Below are 6987 nucleotides of genomic sequence, written 5' to 3'. Positions count from 1 at the left end.
TTTGTGCCGTAGCCTCTCCTTAGACGGGAGGCGGCGGTCCGCGCGCGCTCGGACGCGCGCGGCCAGGCTGATCGAAGGGCCACGATTTTTATCTCACCCTCTCTCTTCGAGAGGGGAGACCACGATGGTTGTGCGAAAAGCGTTTCTTCGCGAACGCAAAAATTTTGAACGATTATCCTGAACGGTGGATCACTTGGCTCGTGGGTCGATGAAGAACGCAGCTAATTGCGCGTCAACTTGTGAACTGCAGGACACATGAACATCGACATTTCGAACGCACATTGCGGTCCACGGATACAATTCCCGGACCACGCCTGGCTGAGGGTCGTTTTAGTACCCCGAAACTGCTTGCGCTCCCGAAGCGCGCACGGTCACGGCGCGCCCAGACGCGCGCGTCGCCTGTGCCCTGTGCGCGCTTATAATGGCGTACGAGCGATCGTTGGACGTTCGCCCGAGGTGCTGTGTGCCGCCGTACGAACGGCCGGCGCACGCCCTGGGCGTCGTTTGAAATGACACCGAGGAGGAAGAGAGAGCGCACAAGCGTGCAAGGATAGCGAGCGCTCGCGCGCGCCCAGAGACTGTCCTCGAAAGAGGTGAAGGACTGTGAGGAGAGAGTTTTTCGTATGTGACGAGAGAGATGTGGAGAAAAGGGACGATGACGAGCGCGAAGGAGGAACGACACCCGCCGCCTGTGCCTGCGGCGGAGCGTCGTTGTCTCCACGATATATTTTAGTAGCGCTGTCTCTCGCTATTTTTTTTCTCTCTCTTTAATCACACACACACACACACACTGCTCTCGGCACTCTCGCACTCTCGGTCTCTCGGTGCGCCAGCGCGCGCGCGTCGTCGTCCGGCGGTACGCGGAGAGATTCTAGCGAAGCCTCCTTACCAGGGCGAATCGCGCGAGCCGACCGCGTGTCCGAGTCCACGAAGTTCTCCTAGTCTCGCGTGTAAACGTGAGGCAGGAAAGAAAATTGGGACCGGCACGCGTCGTCGTGTACTCGTCGTATTCTCTCCTTACACTACCCTAACCTAACGCACCACCGAGTGTTGTTGGCTTGGCGATTGTTTGCCTCTCGCGCCTCACGCGGTATACGCAGCTGCCGCTGCTCTCACCGTCGACGTTCTCTCCGTTCTTCGTAACTTGAACTTTCCTCCCCGGAGGAAAGAGAAAGAAGAAGAAGAAGCGCGAGACGAGCGACGCGGAGGAAGCGGCGGCTACCAAACTAAAGCTTTCGACGACCTCAGAGCAGGCGAGATTACCCGCTGAATTGAAGCATATTATTAAGCGGAGGAAAAGAAACTAACCAGGATTTCCTTAGTAGCGGCGAGCGAACAGGAAAGAGCCCAGCACCGAATCCCGCGGTTCCGCCGCAGGGAAATGTGGTGTTTGGGAGGATCCGCTTATCCCGAGGTGTCGCGTCGCGTCCAAGTCCATCTTGAATAGGGCCACTTACCCGTAGAGGGTGCCAGGCCCGTAGCGACCGGTGCGCGTCTCGGGAGGATCTCTCCTTAGAGTCGGGTTGCTTGAGAGTGCAGCTCTAAGTGGGTGGTAAACTCCATCTAAGGCTAAATACGACCACGAGACCGATAGCGAACAAGTACCGTGAGGAAAAGTTGAAAAGAACTTTGAAGAGAGAGTTCAAGAGTATGTGAAACCGTTCAGGGGTAAACCTAAGAAATCCAAAAGATCGAACGGGGAGATTCATCGTCAGCGGCGCTGGCTTCGCGTCGGTCGGCGATGTCCCGCGGAGTCCTCGCGGCTCGCGCGCGGGCACGCTACCGTGCGCCGATGTCCGGTGCTCGTCGTCGTGCACTTCTCCCCAAGTAGAACGTCGCGACCCGCTGGGTGGCGGTCTACGGCCCGGGTGCGGTGCCTGTCGCGTCGCCGGTAAAACGGCACGCGACAAACCCCCGGTCGCCCGGCCGGCTGCTCGGCGGTACGCGCAAGGTATCAGGCCGCACTCTTTACGATGCGTCGAGACCATCGCAAGCGCGCGCCACGGTACTCGGAGGTTACGGACTTTGCGCCGTCCCCGGTCCTGGCCCGCTGTTGGTTCAAGTACGGTACACCTTCGACAGGCCTGCGAACGTCTCCCGCGGTTTCGCGGGAGACCGATACCGGTCGGCGACGCTACTGCTTTGGGTACTCTTAGGACCCGTCTTGAAACACGGACCAAGGAGTCTAACATGTATGCGAGTCATTGGGACTTGTCGCGAGACTTAAAGGCGTAATGAAAGTGAAGATCGGCCCTGGCCGTCGACCAAGGGAGGATGGGCCGCGTCGCGATGCGGCCTCGCACTCCCGGGGCGTCTCGTTCTCATCGCGAGAAGAGGCGCACCCAGAGCGTACACGTTGGGACCCGAAAGATGGTGAACTATGCCTGGTCAGGACGAAGTCAGGGGAAACCCTGATGGAGGTCCGTAGCGATTCTGACGTGCAAATCGATCGTCGGAACTGGGTATAGGGGCGAAAGACTAATCGAACCATCTAGTAGCTGGTTCCCTCCGAAGTTTCCCTCAGGATAGCGGCACTCGGCCGTTCCGCACGGAACGCGCGCGAGTCTCATCTGGTAAAGCGAATGATTAGAGGCCTTGGGGCCGAAACGACCTCAACCTATTCTCAAACTTTAAATGGGTGAGATCTCTGGCTTTCTTGAATTTTGAAGCCACGAGCATCTCGGATCAGAGTGCCAAGTGAGCCATTTTTGGTAAGCAGAACTGGCGCTGTGGGATGAACCAAACGCAGAGTTAAGGCGCCCAACTCGACGCTCATGGGACACCATGAAAGGCGTTGGTTGCTTAAGACAGCAGGACGGTAGCCATTGAAGTCGGAATCCGCTAAGGAGTGTGTAACAACTCACCTGCCGAAGCAACTAGCCCCGAAAATGGATGGCGCTGAAGCGTCGAGCCTATACTCTGCCGTCAGCGGCAAGTGGGGCGGCAACGGGAGCGGGCGTTTGTCTCTCTCGCGTCGTCACGAAGCCCTGACGAGTAGGAGGGTCGCGACGATGAGCGCAGAAGGGTCTGGGCGTGAGCCTGCCTGGAGCCGCCGTCGGTGCAGATCTTGGTGGTAGTAGCAAATACTCCAGCGAGGCCCTTGAGGACTGACGTGGAGAAGGGTTTCGTGTGAACAGCCGTTGCACACGAGTCAGTCGATCCTAAGCCCTAGGAGAAATCCTATGTCAATGACGGCGTACAGTATACTCGAGTGTCGAGAAAAGTGATACCTCCTTAAGTTTGCCGGCGAAAACGTCTACCTTTTCCGCTTTGTCCTTCTCTGTGATTTCGTATACCATGGCCCCGGTTATACCCTTGTAAGCTTTCACTCTGGATATACCGAGGTCCATCAGGTTTATTCTCTCCCTTGCTTTAAGGATCGCTTCTTTGTATCCTCCCGGCGGACACGTCAACGTGACCGCTGACTTGAGCGCCCTTTTCTTCCCAATTCCCCCCTCGTTGGGCTTCTCCCTCGCCTCTCCGCCATCCCTCTTAGCAAGAGGGGGGAAGCTGTGGTGGCCTTGGTCCTCGAGCTTTTTGTGAAGGTGGGGTGTTGATTACCCTCTTTCTTTTTAGTGGCCGCTTTCTCCCGTCTCCCGACGACTTTGGCCCAGATGTTATCCTCAACCTCCGTCGATCGGGGAGGGATTTTTGCTACTGACATGCTCGGGGGGGGGGGAATAACTCTTCCTCTGGGGAGGAAGTCTTCCCTAGGGCACTGCGGTTTCGGCGGTTCTGCAACCTTTGGTGGCTGCTGCGCTTCCCTTTTTTCGTCGCCCTTTGGAGCCCTCTTCTTTTTATTCTTAGCCCCCCTCCTCTCGATCTCGCTCTGTCGCTGCTGCGCGGTGCCGCTGCCCCCGTTCCGTGCCATACTTGGCGTCGGACGAGTAGGCTGCAGGCGTCCAGCGTCGCTGTATGATCTCTCTGGAGGGTGGGCCTGAGAAGAGGGTTCATCCTTCTCGAGCGGGAGGGATCTAGTGGAGGGGTTCTTAGGATTCCTCCTCCCCTTCACGAACACCTCTCTTCTCCCCAATAGGTACTGGATCTGTTCGGAGAGTAGTTTGTACTCTCTCTTCTCCTCCAAGGTATTTACTCCTGGAGGATAGTATTCCTCCAGAAATTTCCCCTGCGCCCCTTTTAAGGTTGGTTTTGCCACCGGTTCCGGGGTCCTCTCCTTCCCTTCTTCCTCTACATCCATCTTTTCGATGGGTGATTGGAGCGGAGCATTCTTTACGGTCGTGCTCTTCCCATGTGCCTCCTCAATGACCCTGCTTTTGGCCTCGGTCGGATGTATCGCCTCACTTTTCTCTTGGATTTTGAGCGCTGCCTTTTCCTCCAGCAGATTCCTGAGCTGCACCCTCATCCTTTTGGTCTCGCTATAGAGCTTGGCGTTTTCCGCTTTGAGGGCTCGAACTTGTTTCCTCGAGCTCTCAGCGGAGCCTTCCTCTTCGCCAATATCTTTGGCTGCGATCCTTTCACTGAAGACCGCAACCGCTGCCTCCAGATAACAGGATGCCTCCTTGATCTCGGCCTTAATAGTGCCTTTCAGCCCCTTCTTCGATTTAATGATTGCCTTCATTAACATGTTAGTATGTTTCAGGCCTTCGGCTGCTACATCGAGGTTGGGGGACTCTCTGAGGTCCTCCGTATACTCCCTAGCGAGGTCCTTCATCCTCTGAAAGGCTTTGGAGTTTTCAAGGGATACCTTAGGATCCAGTATATCCCTCTCATTCTCCTCAGCCTCTCTCTGGGCTCTTTCCTCCCTTTCCTTTTTTACCAGGCGGTACATAAAGGTTGTTTCAGGCCGCCCCCTGCCTCGCTTTCTCTTTTTGCTTGGGCAGAGTATGCTCTCGGGATCCGAATTCATGGACTCTGTGTCCCCTTCTACGTCCACGTGTTCTTCTTCCATGGCTGTATCTCGGTTACCCGACGGTCCAGCCACGGCGTGGTTTTGATCCATAACTTCTAACGTTTTGGATCTCGGCCCTGGTCTTTTCGCGATGATGACCTTTTGGTCAATCCTCTCCACCTTGACAATAGCCACTTTGGCTCTTGTCCTGGTGGAGATGTTATCGCTCTCTTCTTCATCCTGCGCGTTGTTTGCGCTGGGAGACATGGTGGTGGTGTCCTCCATGACTCCTTCCTCATGCTCGTTCGTCTTCTCGCCTGGTTTTTGGTTAGTTAGTGGATTCATTACTGAAAGAATCCCACTCCCTGCTGCGGCTCTGTGGACCAGGGTGTACCCTCTCCGACCAGGAGGTGCCCCGAAACATGACCGACCACACCCCAATGGCCGGGCCCCGAGTTCCCACGGGGAGTCCACATATGTCTTGACCGGGGGGGATACCGCACCCCCAACCGTGACTCCGAGCTCCTTACACACCCAACGGGGGTTGTGACGCCCACGTTGGGCTTTCAGAGGTCCCCCAGCTCCGACACTGGGGGTACCGCAGCAGGTGGCGCCACCCGGGGGGCCCCACGGACGGGTCAGACAGAGTCGCCGCTCCCCGGCCCTGTCCTAACCGCCGTGGCGACCAGCACGCACCACATCGGTAATTACGTCCAGTGTGGGCTGACGCCTTCCACTAGCCGGTTGCTTCGGAAGAGGCAACGGTCGCTTCCGACTGGTGCTTCTGCTGCAGCTGTAAGGCTCAGAGATATTTCACGAGGTTATCTCGTGGGAACTCAATGAGTCTTGGTGTCAGGAAGGCGGAAGGGGTGGTGTACGCTTTTAGGCAGGGTACGCAACAAACAACACAGCCGTAGTGTAATCAAATTATATAATTAACTGTGGCAACGGTACAAAAGGTATTCTACGAGATCACGGACCCGCGTCGGATACACGTCCGCCCGGTTCGCAGTCCCGGAAACGAAAGACTAAGATCCCGCGTTCTTGTCGAGGTAGTCGGTCACGCCAGCGCCACCTCGACCAATCAGACGCCGGTACGTCACTCTGAGCGTGACGTCACAAAACGCTATGCGCGCCCTCTACTTCCGTAGTCCGCGCTACTGAGTAAGGTATAACCTTACAGCTCGACTATTCTGACAATGACATTCGACCCGAATGTTTTATAAAATAATACATTTTTTCTATTTAGACTTAGACTACTAAGAACATAAACTTTGAAAATAAACCAATGAACAAATGTATAAAAGTATCACAGTAGCTTATCAGACTAGCGCTTTTTTTTCGCAACGGAACTTAATTAAAGGAACAGGTGGTAACTGCTCTCGCAACCAGACCCCGACCTCGAAATACTTTCGAGCGGCCCCGGTGGCCAGCCATCGTGGTCCCCTCCGGGCAGTGCCTCTTGGATAAACCCTCCGGGCAAAGCCCCTCGGGTAGCCACGCATGGCCTTCTCCGCCGCGCCCAGCCCGAGCTCGGAATATGTCCGAGTGGCCCGGGCACGGCCAACTCCAGGGACGCTGGGACGAGAGCAACCTTTCCACCAGCACCCTGGGGCTCCTCTCCTCGCCGGACCCCGCCTCGGGATAAATCCGAGCGGCCTCGGCGACCGACCAGCGTGGCCCCCTCCGGGCAATGCCCCTTGGGTAAATCCTCCGGGCAGAGCCCCTCGGGTGGCCACGCATAGCCTTCTCCGCCGCACCCGACCCGAGCTCGGAATACGTCCGAGTGGCCCGGGCGCGGCCAGTCTCAGGGACGCTGGGACGGGGACCCAGGCTACCCAGCCTGGAGACCCCCAATCAGCACCCTGGGGCTCCTCTCGTCGCCGGGCCCCGCCTCGGAAACGTCCGAGCGGCCCCGGCGACCGACCCACGTGACTCCCTCCGGGCAACGCCCCTCGGGTAAACCCTCCGGGCAGAGCCCCTCGGGTAGTCACGGATGGTCACCCAACTCCGCGGCCCCCGCCGCAAAGAACCCACCTCGAGACCCCGGGGAAACACCCCCGGGAGAAAATAACCCCGAAAACACCCCCCCGAGACAACGGAACGAGAACCCCGCGGCCAGGGCCGCAAACTGCATG

The 6987-nt window shown here is 57.3% G+C and overlaps 1 non-coding gene and 1 pseudogene across 1 annotated transcript; both read left to right on the top strand.

Moving 5' to 3' along the window:
- The first annotated feature begins 173 nt into the window (after positions 1 to 173).
- Positions 174 to 328, top strand: LOC145945742 (5.8S ribosomal RNA). Its single transcript, XR_014426909.1, has one exon. It is a non-coding gene; the product is annotated as a 5.8S ribosomal RNA (ribosomal RNA).
- A 1847-nt stretch (positions 329 to 2175) lies between these two features.
- Positions 2176 to 3072, top strand: LOC145945766 (large subunit ribosomal RNA; annotated as a pseudogene).
- Positions 3073 to 6987: the final 3915 nt, after the last annotated feature.

Source organism: Prenolepis imparis, unplaced genomic scaffold (assembly GCF_030444845.1).
Source record: "Prenolepis imparis isolate NDT839.2.m4 unplaced genomic scaffold, iyPreImpa1.0 SCAF_14, whole genome shotgun sequence".
Taxonomy (NCBI): Eukaryota; Metazoa; Arthropoda; class Insecta; order Hymenoptera; family Formicidae; genus Prenolepis; species Prenolepis imparis.
Note: the sequence above shows the minus strand (reverse complement) of the source record. Positions and strands in the feature narration are given on the sequence as shown.